Genomic DNA, 18,362 nt, shown 5'->3' on the forward strand with positions numbered 1-18,362 from the left:
TGGTGAAGGGAGTGAATGTTTAGGGTGATGGATGGGGTACCAATCAAGCGAGCTGCTTTGTCCTGGATGATGTCGAGCTTCTTGAGTGTTGGAGCTGCACTCATCCGGGCAAGTGGAGAGTATTCCATCACACTCCTGACTTGTGCCTTGTAGATGGTGGAAAGACTTTGAGGAGTCAGGAGGTGAGTCACTCGCTGCAGAACATCTGGCATCCGGCCTCTGGCCTGCTCTTGTAGCCACAGTATTTATTTGGTTAGTCCAGTTAAGTTTCTGGTCAATGGTGACCCCCAGGATGTTGATGGTGGGGGATTCAGCGATGGTAATGCCGTTGAATGTCAAGGGGAGGTGGTTAGACTCTGTCCTGTTGGAGATGGTCATTGCCTGGTACTTGTCTGGCGCGAATGTTACTTGCCACTTTTCAGCCCAAGCCTGGATGTTGTCCAGGTCTTGCTGCATGCAGGCATGGACTGCTTCGTTATCTGAGGGGTTGTGAATGGAACTGAACACTGTGCAATCATCAGCGAACATCCCCATTTTTGACTTTATGTTGGAGGGAAGGTCATTGATGAAGCAGCTGAAGATGGTTGGGCCTAGGGCACTGCCCTGAGAAACTTCTGCAGCAATGTCCTGGGGCAGAAATGATTGGCCTCCAACAACCACTACCATCTTCCTTTGTGCTAGGTATGACTCCAGCCACTGGAGAGTTTTCTATGCTAGACAGCATCATTCATACCAACTGTCAGTATTTTAGGTAGATAACAAGAGAAAAATATAGATAAAGGGAATGGTTTGAGAGTCAAAAAAATGGGTTTTGAGCAGGTCCTTAAAAGTGGAGAGAGAAGTTGAGGGATCTACAGCAAGTATGGCTGAGCCACAAAGGGTGAAATTAAGAATCATCGAAAGTTACGGCACAGAAGGAGTCCATTCGGCCCATCGTGTCTGGACCGGCCGTGAGGATGAGGTTAAGAGAGGGGGACGATGTTAAAGAGGCAATAATTGAAGAACCAAGGGTGCAGAAGAGGATACAAGACTGGATAAGGTTGCAGAGGTAGAGTGGGGCAAGTTTGTGAAGTGATTTTAGGATGAGGATGAGAATTGGATGGCTGGTCATTCATCAACAGTACTCTGGAGAACTGTGATCTGCCTGGCTCAGGTATTGGTAACTGAGTCCACAGAGGGTTAACTTAGTGTCAGAACACTGGCTTCGATGCTCTGATAAGAATGTTCATCAAGGGCACCAGATGAATCCTTAATCTCTTCACTGTAACTCCCTGTCAAGGAACTGCCTAGGATTTACCACGCCGTCTATTCCTCTGAGTTAATGATGCCTAAATTTGACTTGTTGAACTGTCTTACATCATCCCGTTCAGATTATGTTAGCATTTACGCTACCAACTTCCCATCTTGATCCACACAAGCAACTGAGTGATTGAATTGATAATTTCTTGCCAGTTACCAAAGAAGTCAGACAACAGTCATGAACTAACCATTGCTTATTAACCTTAGAATCATAGCAGCACTTAAACTTAAACATTCATTATGCAAATAATTAGTAGATAGGGTTAATTAATAAAATAAATAGGAGATTAGCTAGGGCATGGTGTGTGTGTGTAAAGGGAATCTCTATGAATAAAGGCTCAGAAACAATTAAAGACCAGGCTCTAATATTCTATCCTTCAGCACATGGCTATCCAATTTTAACAGTAAAGCTGTGCAATCTTAACTTCTGTCACTTTTTTCTCTGTTGGAGATGTAATTTCCAATTTTACAGATGCACTCTTCTACATACACTAAAAAAGAGCTCCTACACTTTCTACTACAAAAACTACAACTAAACTAATGACTGAAGTCTTTAGTGTCAAAACACCATCTTATATATCTTTCATTTCCAAAGAAACCTTTCAATTCTATTCACCAATAGAATACATGCTAGAGTTCAGCCCTTTTGATGTCAGCCACCTCCAAATCAATGAAGCACCAGTGCCGAGACATGACAGATCGCTCGTTTACTCCCAAGCTTCTCAGGTCTTAGCTAACAAAGAGTCTCACATAAGTCCAGGTGAGGCAGGACATCTTTATGTTCCCCTTAAGAAGCTCTCTCCAGGCCTCTGTAATGGATGGCTTTTCTTCTATCCCTGATAAGGCATGTTTTATTTGTATTAGCCTTTGTGGTTCAACATTAGCTCTTTCCTAACATTCAGTTTGACTGATTCCATTTTGAGGACACATTTAAGGCAATTTTTACAGCATTTCTCCTACGTTAGCTCTGAACTTTCATCAGGTGTGTCATCTTGGAGCTGCCTACAGAGACCCCACTTATTGCCACCCCTCGCCCCCATCAAGGGGGAAAGGCATTGGTTAGTCATTAGACAATTGATGAGCATAGACTTGAGTCCTTGCTAGGTAAAACACAGGTACCTCACTTAGCAGAATGGTGAGCAGCACTACTCCGCATGAAGCATTCCCATCTTCCTCCTGATCACTATTCCCTGATGAACAGTGGTTGCACATGTTGGAGGTGCAAAGTACTACCAGTTACTACTTGCCTCTCAGCAACCCAATCAAGAAGGGGCCTGGCCCAAATGAACTACACTGAAAAGTTAGCAAACAGGATGACAGACCAGCAGTTGGGAATCTTCAAATATGAGGTGAATAGAATATAAGATGAATATGTTCCAATTTGATGAAAAGGGATGTATCAAAAAAGTGAGTTCTTTGGATGAATAGAGATTAATACTGAACTGAAACTTAAAAGGGACATATATGATAAAACTAGGGCTAACGATGCTAAGGAAAATAATGAAGAAAATAGAAAGTCTAGTGGGGAGGTGAAAAGGGAGATTAGAAGGGATAAAAAGAAATATGAATAAAGGCTCGCTGATAATATATTATTAAAGGGTTTTATAAGCTTATTAAAAGTAAATAAGTAAATAAGTAGAATAAGTAAAGAGAAGGTATGACCACTCAAGGATTAAGAGGGAAATCTAGTTGTGGCGGATGAAGAAATGGCAGAGACATTAAATACTTTAGCAACATAAGAACACAAGAAATAGGAGCAGGAGTAGGCCATACGGCCCCTCGGCCTGCTCTGCCATTCAGTAAGATCGTGGCTGATCTTCGACCTCAACTCCACTTTCCCGCCCGATCTCCATATACCTTGATTCCCCTAGAGTCCAAAAATCTATCGCTCTCAGTCTTGAATATACTCAACTGCTGAGCATCCACAGCCCTCTGGAGTAGAGAATTCCAATTCCAAAGATTCACAACCCTCTGAGTGAAGAAATGTCTCCTCATCTCAGTCCTAAATGGCTGACCCCTTATCCTGAGACTATGCTCCCTAGTTCTAGACTCTCCAGCCAGGGGAAACAGCCTCTCATCATCCACCCTGTCAAGCCCTCTCAGAATCTTGCATGTTTCATTCTTCTAAACTTCAGAGAGTATAGGGCCATTCTACTCAATCTCTCCTCATAGGGCAACCTTCTCATCCCAGGAATCAATCTAGTGAACCTTTATTGCACTGGCTCCAAGGCAAGTATATCCTTCCTTCGATAAGGAGACCAAAACTTACACAGTACTCTAGGTGTGGTCTCACCAAAGCCCTGTACAATTGCAGCAAGACTTACTTATTCTTGTACTCCAACCCCCTTGCAATAAAGGCCAACATGTCACATGTGCTTTCCTAATTGCTTGCTGTGGCTGCATGTTAACTTTTTGTGTTTCCTGTATGAGGACACCCAAATTCCTCTGCATACCAACATTTAATAGTTTCTCACCATTTAAAAAATATTCTGTTTTTCTATTCTTCCTACCAAAGTGAATAACCTCACATTTCCCCACATTATACTCCATCTGCCACTTTTGCCCACTCACTTTATATCCCTTTGCAGACTCTTTGTGTCCTCCTTACACCTTACTTTTCCACCTACTTTGTATCGTCAGCAAACCTAGACACATTACATTCAGTCCCTTCACCTAAGTCATTAATATAGATTGTAAATAGCTGAGGCCCAAGCACTGATCCTTGTGGCACCCCACTAGTTACAACCTGCCAACCTGAAAATGACCTGCTTATTCCTACTCTCTCTTTTCTGTCCATTAACTAATCCTCTATCCATGCTAATATGTAACCTCCAACCCCATGAGCCCTTATCTTGTGTAACAACTTCTTGTGTAACACCTTATCGAATGCCTTTTGAAAATCTAAATATACTACATCCACTGGGTCCCCTTTATCTACTCTGTTAGTTACCTCAAAAAAACTCTAATAGATTTGTCACACGATTTTCCTTTCATAAAATCTTGTTGACTCTGCCTAATCATATTATGGTTTTCTAAGTGCTCAACTTTTACAAATGATGGTGGAAGTGATAATGTAGGAGTACTAAAGGATAACTGTAGATAATAAATCAGTTCTAAAAAATTAACAGAACTCAAAATTGGATAGGTCGCTGGGCCCTGACAGCATGCACCCTGGGCTGTTGATAAAAGTCGGAGAGGAGTTGGGAAAGACTCTGACCACAATTTTTCAATGTTAGATATTCATTTGTGCCAGGGACTGGAAGGTATTCAATGGGGTAACTGTAGACTAGTTAGTCAAACTTCAGGTGTAGGTAAGGTCTTACATATTTCAAGATCAAACTAATAAGCATTTAGTGATGGCTGGGATATTCAAGGACACCAGCACAGATTTTTTTAAAGGCAAGTTGTGTTTGATTAATTTAATAGAGTATTTTGAGGAAGTGACTGTATGAGTAAAGGGAATATGTGATGCATATGGATTTTTGGAAGGCATTCGATATGATGTCTCAAGAGGCTTGTTAAAGAAAGCCAGGCAGGTGATTGGACAGGAAGTGTAACAGTGTATACATAAGCAATAAAAACAGAAAATGCTGGAAATACTCAGCAAGTCAGGCAGCATCTGTGGAGAGAGAAAGTTTAACCTTTCAGGTCGATGACCTTTCATCAGAACTGGGAGAAGTTAAAGATTTAACAGTTTTTAAGTAAGTACAGAGCTGAGGAAAGAACAAAAGGGAAGGCCTGTGATAGGGTGGAGGACAGGAGTGATTAAATGACAAAAGGGATGATGGTGCAAGGCAAGGAGGATGGGAATGGGACAAGTAAAGAAACAAAAGAGGATCTAGAGGAGCTGTAAATGGCAACAGCAGAAACATTACCAGCTCCTGCTGTCCGAAAAAATGGGAGCAGTGGTTATGAGTGTATACATAAAGTTGGTTATCAGAAGGGGAACAAAATGTTCGGTTAAATGGGTGAAGAGTTTAAAGTGGTGCACCTTGGGTCAGTGTTGGGTCCACTTTTGTGTTTTCTTTCTCTCTAACTATTATATAAAATGAAAATATTATAGAAAAATAAGGACAATATATCACTTTAAGGTGGTGACCGAATTGCATTCCATGCCTTCGGCCCACGTCCCCCACCTTCTAACCCCACTGTACCTGAAGACTACAGTTACTCTTCACTCCCTTTTTGCAATGCCACGGGAGAGCGACCACTTCATTAAAAGTCTTGCATATAAAGCACACTTCCTGTAACACCCCTATTATAAAACAGTGCATCTGGCTGACGGTAAGCAACACTGTAGGCGACCTGCCAATGTATAAAAAAATTCATTGTGTCCAGATCTAAAGGCCTGATTTTTTGAGGTGGTGCTATTGGAAGGGACCCTCGACTGCCAACTGTATATATTGGGAAATTATGGGCATGTCACTAATGACTTTCCGTTGATTAATTGCAGTGGCAATGCACCTCTGATGTCCGAACTTCTGCAGTTGGTGGCTGAGCCTCCCAGGCACAATCTCAGGAGGTACCAGCTTTCATTGATGAGAGTCACGTTCTATTGGTATTATAGATTAAGCAATGAGAGGTTAGTGCTTAGGTTTTCAGTGCAAGTGCATAGACATTTTGTTATTAAAAATAAATGTCATTCAGTTACTTGGTAAATCAATTAAAGGTACTTTCAAAATTAATAATGTGCTGTTGGTGGCAGCTACATGCTGCTCTTGCCATCTACTGCACAGCTTGTAGATTAACTTCACCCTCCATGGTGTCTGTGACCCAAAGGCACCCATCAGAGATGTGGAAAACACATAGCTATATCTTACTGGCCTCAAACAGGCCCGACAAACACCACTAAGCAGTGTTCCTGCAATATTCAGTAAGGGTTCTGAAAGCCACCCCATTAATATTGTAGGGCTGATTCCACAGCAGCCGGAACCACGTAAAATAACTTCATAACTTTGATTCTGGCTGTTGTAGCTTCCCCATTGGCTTTACTGGCCTGTATGCGTGGCATAAAAACATTGAAGAAATACTGGGAGTGAGATTTATGATTGGAAAGAGTGAGACAGGTCACTTACCTATTTAAACACATGCAGCTGTGTTTATTTTAAAAAGTAACATAACATCAAAATGGTTTACATTTTTAAACAAGAATAAATGAATCACACTCCACGTGAATGAGTTGATATGCCTGAAGTGGCATATCTTTTTTTACACTTAAATTTAGACCTGGCAATAGAAGTATGCTTTTTGTGCACGACCTGGTTTCCATCTGGTTTTCTGGGCCACAAGGGGTCTTGAAAACTCTAACTTACTATCAGTATGGAGGCCCTAAGGTTTCTTGAATTCCTCTGAATGGTGCCGGTTTAATACTTTGTGCACGTCTGAGAGTTAATTTGAAATGCACGATTTCACGCCCCATTATGTCGCATGCCTCCACATCACTGACACCATTAACGTACTGAGATATGAGATCTTAAGAAGAAAGAGCGAAGGGGCTTCCAGTGACAAAATGATCTAGCCAGATGCCTAATAATGGAAACTGGACGCTAACATTGATTTCTGTAAGCTCATTCCCCTGCAGATCTGAAAAAGTGGCAAGAAGCATGCCATTGCCATCTGACATAACAGAGACTCAACTGCACTGGCATGGAAATTCCCTGTAGCTCAAGATGAAGAGCCCCCACTGGCATATTTATATAAAAAAAATCTGAAGAAGCGCTGTGATAGTGCCAAAATGGTGTCTATCCCTTTAAATCAGCATTGCACGCTGATCTCACGCATATTCTCCTTAGTTTACATGATGTCGGCGTTCATTATCTGCATGTGCGCAAACGCCTTTACCAAAATGGCGTCCGGCGCACGTCATGTTAGAAGCGTCCGCACGCATTTTGGGACCTTAGGAGGCCGCACAGTGCCTGAAAAACGGGCGCTGCATGGCCCAATTTCTAGCCCTCTGTTTTTGCATCTCTCGGGAGGTGAGGAGGAGAAAAAAGGTATGTACATGGGAATGAGTCCAGTAATAAATGGGGTGAGCACATATGGGCCTGATTGCCTTTGCTTGTCCTGGGTACAAAACACAGCATAATTGTAGTAGCTGGTGGTCACTACATTCACTTTTATAGATGAATGCAGATGTACGGTGTTACCGCAGCTGGTTTATCAATTATTTTCCTGGCTAAACCATTGTTCATTCTTTGTAAAAACAAGATTTGATGGCAACAATAGCTTAAAATGTAGCCACCTGTGATGTTGAAAGTCATGCTTTATTTACTGTAGTTCTAATGTTTACCTGGTTTAACCCAAGGTCTAAGGAGCTCCATGATCAAATATAACACCGTAACTGAATTCCCAATATCGCATCGTAGAGGTAACAAAATAATGCTGTCAAAATTTACCATTCTGATTTTTCTTTCAATCCAATGACGATATGGGAAATTTATATTGTGTGTGTGAGAAATCTGACCTGGATTAGAAGACTCCTCAGTTTTGCAATATTAATGTGGAGTTTCAAGTCTGTTAACTTGGACCTGTGTGTTTCAGGACTCCTGTTTCATTGGTACTTTATGTTGTATTTATATTATACAGAACTACTTGAAGTAGAATTTCTATTTAAAGTTCAGATTCCAGAATGCTGGAGGCAACAAATAAACAACTATGTGTGGAAATTGCAACTGTCGTATCTGGTCGCTGACCTTGCCAATTGCTAGAAAAAGTCTGTAGCGGCCAGAAATGTGAAATCTACTCACCTGCCTGCAGATTAAAAAAGTAGTGGCCTACACTGCTGGCAAGGCCGCTTACATGGCTGCTCTGGCTCTACTACCAACAATGGAGGATCTCCAAACCACCTGCGAAGAAGAGCAGACAGTTTGCACACAGCATGGTCCCTGAAACAGCAAAGTGACATTGACTAGATAATCTTTTTTTAATGATGTTGGTTGAGGGATAAATATTGGCCATGACTCTGGGGAGAACTCCCCTGATCTTCGAAATAGTGCCATGGGGTCTTTTACATCCATCTGAGAGGGCAGTCTGTGCTTTTATTTAATGTCTCATCCGAAAGACCGGCACCTCCGACAGTGCAGCACTCCCTCACTACTGCACTGGAGTGTCAGCCTAGATTTTGTGCTCAAGTTTCTGGAAGTGCGCCTTGAACCCACAATCTTCTGACTCAAAGGCAACAATGCTACCACTGAGCCATGACTTTGCAAAGTCATTCATAATTTAACACTATCTAGTACTTTAGATTGAGGCCTGGTCTAACTGGCTGTTCGTACTGTCTGCTAATGAGAAGACTTCACCAAGTTGTTGTGTCCTCCTCAAACTCTGTTTTCATGATGCTGTGATCATGATCTTGCAGAAGACTGACAGTTTGATAACATCTTTCTGAAGTTCTCCAAGACCACATAGAATGCAGAAAACCAAAGGGATCTTGGGGCCTAAGAACAAGACTGTCGCCCCATCACAGGAAAGGAATGGAAGTACTCACTATTGATCTATGTAAGGACCTGTTCAAAAACACACACTGAGCACACTGCACAGGCTCCACCAATTCTACCCACCCAGATGAAGGAATGTTGGAGCAATTGTGGCATAATTTGCCCACTCTTATACACATTCAGTCCTGACCAGGCTTCCGGTCCTTCTGAAGTGGGGGGGGGGGGGAGGTCATAGAATTGGCAAAGCACATGACAGGTTTGATTGCCCCCTGGAATACTGCTCTATGATTATGTGACTTCCTACCCAGGGATAGATAGAATACATAGAAGCTGCAACGTGAAAACAGGCCATTCAACCCAACCAGTCCATGTTGGCATTTACCCTTCACATGAGCTGATAGTTCTATTAACATTTACCCACCTTGTTCCTATATTCCTTCAACCCCTTTTCCTTCATCCACCAATCTAATCTTGAATGTTGACATAGTTTCTGTCTCAACCACTAACCCTGGAACACAAGGGGGGAAAAAATTGGATAAGGGCCATTCTTGGGCGTAAGTAGCGTGATGCGCTATTACCCCGCGCCCAATGGCCCCAGCGCAGGCTGGACACAAGTTTCAGCCCACTCGAGGACTCTCCTGCAGTCAGCGTTCCATTCCAGGCCTTGCACATGGAATCAATGCAATTCGCACTTTCCACCACAAGGGGGAGCTCAATCTCTTAAAGGGAGGATGATTCTTAGAAATCTCTTAAAGGTAGCTGGTACCTATCATTTGCTGAAAATAACAGTCTACTGTCTAAACGGACATCAGACATTGCACACGTAAAACAGAGGCAGGTTCCATCCCTATGTTTACACACTGATGAGTTATGTTAAAACATTGAATAAAGGTTGCACACTACTAAATCCAACATCCTCCAATCTGCACACCAGACCTCACCAATCTGCCGATCTGAGTTGGTACCAGGACTGCGAGAGTGCGTACACCAAGGTTCTCTGCTGGTGCACTAGAGACCTTGGTGCAAGAGGTGGACAGAAGGAGGGACATCCTATATCCACAGAGAGGGAGGGGGGGATGGCAAGAGGCCCTCCAGACATGTATCCAAAAAGCAGTGGGAGGCAGCGGGGGACGAAGTCAATGCCAGGCGCACAGCATCATGAACATGGATACAGTGCAGGAAGAAGTTCAATGCTTTGACATGAGTGGTCAAGGTGAGTGAGGTCAACTGTCAAGTGGCATCTCCTACCAACTGCACCACGGACTACACCCCCCATCACCCACATACCAACAAACTCTTTCCATTAGTACTCAACTCTTCCAGCCAGATGCTTCCTCTCACCCTCACACATTACCACTGTTGCAAGCCGCCCACCCACAACTCTCAGGCCACACACACTGACGGCTATTGAACCATGACAGGCACGTCACCGAGATACACCTCCCACTTTCTTGCAGGAGAAGGTGGCGCATATCAAGAGGCAGCAAGTGGCAGTGGTATTTAGCCCCTCGAGCCCGTTCCACCATTCAATGAGATCACGGTGGACCTGTGACCTAACTCCATATACCCATCTTAGCCCCATATCCCTTAATACCCTTGGTTTACAGAAATCTATCAATCTCAGATTTAACATTCACAACTGAACTAGCATCAACTGTCGTCTGCAGAAGAGCGTTCCAAATGTCTCCCACCCTTTGCGTGTAGAAGCATTTTCTAACTTCACTCCTGCAAATCCTGGCTCTAAATGTTAGGCTATGTCCCCGTGTTCTAGTATTCAAGTCTAGGAGACCTCCAAAAACAATTACAAATGTATCGTCAGCCAGAAGCAATAATCCAGCCACTAACCTGTAAATCCTGCATGGTCCCTTTAAATAGTGCTAGTGGTGGGGGTCCTCCAAGCACTCGAAGACACGTTCAGATGGTCGGGGTTAAGACGTTGAGTTAAGCGTTAGGCACCATTTTGGGACTTATCACTTTAAATCAGCGTTGCACACTGAAGCCATTTTCTCCCTACTTTACATGATTCCAGCGTTTGTTATCTGCGCCTGCGCTAACTCCCATACCAAGATGGGGTCCAACGCACGTCACGCTGGAAATGTGCGTGTGCATCCAAGATGCCATCTTGGATGTCAGAGAGGCTGTGTAGCGTGGAAATAACAGGCGCTACATGGCCCAATTTAGCGCCCAAGAACCTCTGGGGTAAGCACACTGGCACAGTTAAGCATATTCACAGCATAAAGGCACGTATCACCTTACTGTGGCAGCACAGCTTTCTGTCACCCTCACAACTGGCATGTGGACTTCTATCTCACAAGTACACATCTGAGCAGGTAAAGTATGGGCTACAAACAAAATACTGGAAACACACAGGATGCTGATTGGCACCTGAAAGAAAAAGAAAGATTCAAGTTTCAGGCCTTCATCTCCCCATAACCCCACAGTTTCACCTAATCACTACTTCGGGATTGACCTGGTCTTTGCTCCTCTTTTGTGCTTTGGTGGTGTCCTGTAAATTGCGTCTTGGCTCTTCACCTGAGTTTCTTGAAATAAAAATAATGTCATCAGCAAGGTGCAGTTAAGTGTAGCTTGGTTGCTTCCCCACATAGTGGGAGAGTGAGTAACTGATCAAATAAGTAATTCAGAGCTGTTTGAATGCATCTCCTGGGAGCTTTGTAGCATTTTACAGAGAGAAAAAGGAACAGACCAAATGAAATAGAAAACAAATTGGAGCTAATATCTTCCAATAGACATAATTTTGCAACTGATGCCTGATATTTAGGACGAGGAGTGTACTCATGAATTTATTTTCGTCACTCATGATTTTAAACATCATACATTAGGATTGTCCTTGATTTCTTTATCTTTTTATGCAGTTTAATTAAATCAAACTGTGGGCCCATATTGATAACGTAACTTTTTAACAAATGTGGTGCTACAGTGATTTTAGTGAATTTTCACAGCTTTCAGGTGAAGTGTAAAACTGAGACTTTATACTTTGATGTTTACACCGCTGAAGAAACTGTTTCATGAAATGAAAAACATTCTTGAGCTGTGGCCTGTGCTATGAATTAGTGACCAGGAAATGTGCGTTCCTGACTCAGCACTCGCATTCTGCCATCTGGCCATCACCTGTGGGCACTGAACCAGCAAACAGCTGCTTCCCATTTTACAATAGCTGACAAAAATGAAACCTATTTCCACCGTTTGAAACTTTCTGCATTCCCATTGAATTAATGTTGATGCATATATCCAATTTAATTTACAGTAATGTGGCTTTTGGCTGGAGAATACTGTAATCTGCAACCAAATGATACACAATATCGGGCTGTGATTTTGAAATGTGTAACAGTTTATAATTAATTTAAAAATTGATTGAAAGGTAAATTGGATGCCATCCAGAATGATGTACTAATATATTTATTAATAATCTGTTATCACAGTATTTGTTCCTTCTGCATACTGGACACGAGGCTTCACAGTAATTAGCCACGGATTTTTTGTAATAAAGCAACAATATTGACGTCAGAATCGTTTATAATCTTCTGTCATCATGCAGTAAGATACAGAGTACACTGAAGCACTTTGTCTACACTTACGACTCAAGTGGGTGGGAGATTTTAAAAAATATAATAAGGCAAATGGATGAGAAAGATTGGCAATGTGGAAGTATCACATTTTCAGTACATGGGTGTGTAAACTGTCTAGCAATGTCATGTAAATAGCACAAAGATCATGGTACACTGTAATACTGTCTCTGGGAACCAAGTACTTTGGTTCTTGAAACAAGGTGCAAGCTATCATCGGATGTTTCACACTAGCATAAAAGAAACCTGAATCCAGAAGCTTTGTAAATGCGCCCCTTGTCAATCAGGGCTAAGATGGATTTTAAGAAATGGCATAGAACGATCTGTAGGTGGTTGCACTGATCTTGCTTTAGGTTAGGTATCGTGCCTTGTGTCCAATTGTCAGCTATGAAGAGAGACTGGGAAGATTGGGTTTGTTTTCCTTGGAGCAGAGGAGGCTGAGGGGGGACATGATTGAGGTGTACAAAATTATGAGGGGCACAGATAGGATGGATACTAAGGAGCTTTTTCCCTTCGTTGAGGGTTCTATAACAAGGGGACATAGATTCAAGGTAAAAGGCGGGAGGTTTAGAGGGGATTTGAGAAAGAACTTTTTCACCCAGAGGGTGGTTGGAGTCTGGAACTCACTGCCTGAAAGGGTTGTGGAGGCAGGAACCCTCACAACATTCAAGAAGCATTTGGATGAGCACTTGAAATGCCACAGCATACAAGGCTACGGACCAAATGCTGGAATATGGGATTAGATTAGACAGGGCTTGATGGCCGGCGCGGACACGATGGGCCGAAGGGCCTCTATCCGTGCTGTATAACTCTATGACTATGACTCTAAAGGAGGAGGTAGTAGCGATATTGGATAGGATAAAAATAGATAAAGAGGACTTACTTAAAAGATTGCCAGTACTCAAAGTAGAAGAGTCTCCCGGTCCAGATGGGATGCATCCTAGGTTACTGAGGGAAGGAAGGGTGGAAATTGTGGATGCTTTGGCCACAATCTTCCATTCCTCCTTAGATATGGGGATGGTGCTGGAGGAATGGAGGATTACAAATGTTGCACCCCTGTTCAAAACTCAAATGATAAACTATTTGAGTTTTGCTCTCTTGATTCCATACATTACCTAAGCTTTGATGTTGTTTCCCCATGGACTATATATAATCAATTTGTTAGCATGTCTCGGCAGTTGTTAAACAGCTCACACCCTTGGTGTTGGGGAGTCTCTGTTCCTTTATGGCTGTTAACAGAGGGAGATTTTTTTAAAAATGACTCTGGCTGTCAGCCAGGTTTTGAAAATCAAAAACTGGGAGGGCAGGCTTTGACCAGGCTCAGAGGGAGAATGCAGAAAGCTGGTTACGAGTTATTTTGTTTATCAAGTAAGATGGCCCACTGATGGGGAGAAGCATGGTGTGTTCATTATTTTGTGCTATTACATGAATACATATTACACTGAATGAAGTAAGTAAGTCTGATCATAACAGTTGCTGTGTATGTTCACTCTCTGTGAAGTAAAACAGCTTAATGATTCATATCTGACCTTGTCTTACCAAGTGTTTTCTTGGGCTATCTTTGCAAAGGTTGAAGATGCACATGTGCAAAAGACAAATATCCAATTCATATCACATGGGGATACTTTTATTACACCCCTGGGTTACACTATCGTATGGTTAGATATTGGGCAATATGGGCACACTCCTAAACATGCCCTCTGCCGCCTCTTGTGGATTGTAAACAATTTTACAACACCAAGTTATAGTCCAACAATTTTATTTGAAATTCACAAGCTTTCGGAGGCTTCCTCCTTCCTCAGGTGAATGTTGTTAGGAAGGAGGAAGCCTCCGAAAGCTTGTGAATTTCAAATAAAATTGTTGGACTATAACTTGGTGTTGTAAAATTGTTCACAATTGTCAACCCCAGTCCATCACCGGCATCTCCACATCATGGCCTCTTGTGGAGGCAGAGGATATGATTGAGGTACTAAATGAATACTTCACATCGATCTTCACTAGAGGAGAGGATGCTGCCAATTGTAGCAGTAAAGGAGGAGGCAGTAGCGATAGAGGATAGGATAAAAATAGATAAAGAGGAGTTGCTTAAAAGATTGCCAGTACTCAAAGTAGAAGAGTCTCCCGGTCCAGATAGGTTACTGAGGGAAGGAAGGAAGGAAATTGTGGATGCTCTGGCCACAATCTTCCATTCCTTCTTAGATATGGGGATGGTGCTGGAGGAATGGAGGATTACAAATGTTACACCCCTGTTCAAAAAAGGGGAGAGGGATAAACCCAGCAATTACAGGCCAGTCAGCCTAATGTCGATGGTGAGGAAACTTTGAGACAATAATCCGGGATAAAATTAATTGTCACTTGGAAAAGTATGGACTAGTAAATGAAAGTCAGCACTGATTTGTTAAAGGAAAATCTTGTTTGACTAACTTGATTGAGTTCTTTGATGAAGTAACGGTCAGGGTTAATGAGGGTAGTACGGTTGATGTTGTGTATATGGACTTTCAAAAGGCATTTGATAAAGTACCACATAATAGACTTGTTACCAAAATTAAAGCCCATAGGATTAAAGGGACAGTGGCAGTGTGGATATAAAATTGGCTACGGGACAGAAAGCAGAGAGTAGTGATGAATGGTTGTTTTTCAGAGTGGACAGTTTACAGTGATGTTTCCCAGGGGTCAGTATTAGGACCATTGCTCTTTTTGATATATATGAATGACCTGGACTTGGGTACAGAGGGTATAATTTCAAAGTTTACGGATGACTCAAAACTCAGAAATGTGGTAAATGATGTGGAGGATAATTACAGACTTCAGAAAGACATCGACAGACTGGTGAAATGGGCAGACACGTGGCAGAAGAAATTTAAAGCAGAGAAGTATGAAGTGATGCATTTTGGTAGGAAGAATGAGGAGAGGCAATATAAACTAAATGGTATAATTGTAAAGGGGGTGCAGGAACAGAGAGACCTGGGGGTGTATGTACACAAATCTTTGAAGGTGGCAGGACAAATTGAGAAGGCTGTTTTTAAAAAAAAAGCATATGGGATCCTGGTCTTTATTAATATAGGCATAGGGTACAAAAGCAAGGAGGTTATGCTAAACTTTCATAAAACACTGGTTATGCCTCAGCTGGAGTATTGTGTCCAATTCTGGGCACCACACTTTGGGAAGGATGTCAAAGCCTTAGAGGGCTATGGGGAAAGAGCAGAGGAGTAGGACTAATTGGATAGCTCTTCCAAAGAACCGGCACGGGGACGATGGGCAGAATGGCCTCTTCCTGTGCTGTACCTGCTATGATGCTATGAAACGATGCACAGACCACACTGCTGTACCCGAGAGAATATCTAAAGCAAGGCACTTAACTTATGACAATACCAGAGAAATTTTGTCATAATATTATACGTAGGTGGCACGGGATGGGGTCTCCCGTGTTCTGTAAAGCCATGGAACTCCATCATTTCACCAGTTTTCTTTTCCCTGGCTAAGAAGATTTCATTCTTTGCTTCTCATTATTGTATGGGAACAAGCCTTAAATTTAGCCACAAGATTAGGTTAGATCGGTTATAGTTGTTTTGTTTTCACAAGTGTATTCTCTTTACAAACCAGCCAGTGCATATTATCTGCTTTTCAAGGTTTATCCAGCAGATCTGGGTGCTGATACCAGTTAATCTCTAGAACAACAATAATTAAAGCATTGCAGTCTTTATTGAGACACGCATATAACTAAAACATGGTAAAATAACATCAGGTTGACACTTTTGGCCAGCATTCAGAGTCAGTAGCAAACAGTGCTCTATTCGAGTTGGATAGCATAAACACATGCTGTCTAGATGGCCATTCGAAGAGATCCATGAAGCAGGAAGATACAAAAAGTGCATAAACAAGAGGCTGAGGAATAACATTGGAATTTTATACTTACACAACGTGCTCCCAGCTGGGTTGCTGTCGTAAGACTGCCAGCACAGACCCATGCCGTATGTTGCCAGTATAAAAACAAACTACAGCACTTGCATGGCTGTGGACAGTATGCCAATACCAATTTCTGTCAAAGTTTAAATAATTTCAAAATACAATATCCAATTCGCGATCACTGCTGGACGCGATCAGTGCTTAAAATGCACGTCACCATAAGCACAACACTGCTGCCTGACAAAAACATCCCAAGATGCTTCATAGGAGCGTTATCAGACAAAATTTGACACCGACCCACATTAAGAGATATTAGGACAGGTGACCAAAAGCTTGGTCAAAGAGGTAGGTTTTAAGGAGCAACTTAAAGGAGGAGAGGTAGACAAGCGGATTAGGGAGGGAATTCCAGTGCTTAGGGCCTAGGCAGCTGAAGGCACGGCAGAACGATTAAAATTGGTGATGCGCAAGAGGCCAGAATTGGAGAAGCGTAGAGATCTGAGAGTTGTAGGGCTGGAGGAGGTTACAGAAATAGGGAGGGGCGAAGCCATGGAGGGATTTGAACATAAGAATGAGAATTTTAAAATCGAGGCGTTGCTGGACCGGGAGCCAATGTCGGTCAGCAAGCACAGGGGTGATGGGAGAATGGGACTTGGTGTGAGTTAAGATTATAGGCAGCAAAGTTTGGATGAGCTCATATTTACAGAGGGTGGGAGGTTGGTCAGGAGAGCATTGGAATAGTTGAGTCTGGAGGTAACAAAGGCATGAATGAGGGTTTAAGCAGCAGATAAGCGGAGGCAGGGGACGGAAACGGGTGAAGTTACAGAGGTGGAAGTAGGCGGTCTTGGTGATGGAGAGGATATAGGGTTGGAAGCTCATCTCAGGGTCAAATAGGACACCAAGATTGTGAACGGTCTGGTTCAGCCTCAGACAGTGGCCAGGGAGAGGGATGGAGTCGGTGGCTAGGGAACGGAGTTTTTGGCGGGGACCGAAGATAATGGCTTCGGTTTTCCCATTATTTTCATTGGAGGAAATTTCTGCTCATCCAATACTGGATGTCGGACAAACAACGTGACAAATGAGAGGCAGTGGATGGTGGGGGCGGGGGTGGAGAGAGGTGGTGATGAGGGAGAGCTGGGTATTGTCAGCATAGATGTGGAATCTGATGTGTTTTCAGATGATGTCACCGAGGGATAGCATGTGGATGAGAAATTGGAGGGGGGCTGAGGTTAGATCCTTGTAAAAGAAAAATGACCTATGTTGTGGATTGTCTTTGTTCTCTGCACGCCACAGTCCCACCCAAACATCCTTTGAGATACCAAAAGGGAGTAGCTTTTTTTGGATTACGGAGTCAGCGGGTCATAGTATTGCTAGTTAACTTCATATTGGCTTCAGGTAAAAACAAACTGCTGCAATACTACAGTTATTGGGGGCTTATAAGGCTGACTACTTTATGCCAATTTTCTTCTCTCCCCTTTTTTTCTGTACACATTGTTTATTACTGGATTCGAGTTCCATGGGTGCTGGTGAACTTCTGGTACCTCATCCAACAAGGGGGCAGAAGTTATGCTGCAGCTATACAAAACCCTGGTTAGACCGCACCTGGAGTACTGTGAGCAGTTCTGGGCACCGCACCTTCGGAAGGCCATATTGGCCTTGGAGGGAGTGCAGCGTAGGTTTACTAGAATGATACCCAGACTTCAAGGGTTAAGTTACGAGGAGAGATTACACAAATTGGGGTTGTATTCTCTAGAGTTTAGAAGGTTAAGCGGTGATCTGATCGAAGTTTATAAGATATTAAGGGGAACGGATAGGGTGGATAGAGAGAAACTATTTCCGCTGGTTGGGGATTCTAGGTGTAGGGGCACTGTCTAAAAATTAGAGCCAGACCTTTCAGGAGTGAGATTAGAAAACATTTCTACACACAAAGGGTGGTAGAAATTTGGAACTCTCTTCCGCAAACGGCAATTGATACTAGCTCAATTGCTAAATTTAAATCTGAGATAGCTAGCTTTTTGGCAACCAAAGGTATTAAGGGATATGGGCCAAAGGCGGGTATATGGAGTTAGATCACAGATCAGCCATGGCGCGAGCCATGGAGCAGGCACGAGGGGCTGAATGACCTACTCCTGTTCCTATG

At 42.8% G+C, this 18,362-nt stretch overlaps 1 pseudogene; it reads left to right on the forward strand.

Moving 5' to 3' along the window:
- The window catches only part of LOC137341921 (breakpoint cluster region protein-like), a 743,894-nt pseudogene that overhangs the window by 364,769 nt on the left and 360,763 nt on the right, over positions 1 to 18,362 (forward strand).

Source organism: Heptranchias perlo, chromosome 25, assembly GCF_035084215.1.
Source record: "Heptranchias perlo isolate sHepPer1 chromosome 25, sHepPer1.hap1, whole genome shotgun sequence".
In the NCBI taxonomy this organism is placed as follows: Eukaryota; Metazoa; Chordata; class Chondrichthyes; order Hexanchiformes; family Hexanchidae; genus Heptranchias; species Heptranchias perlo.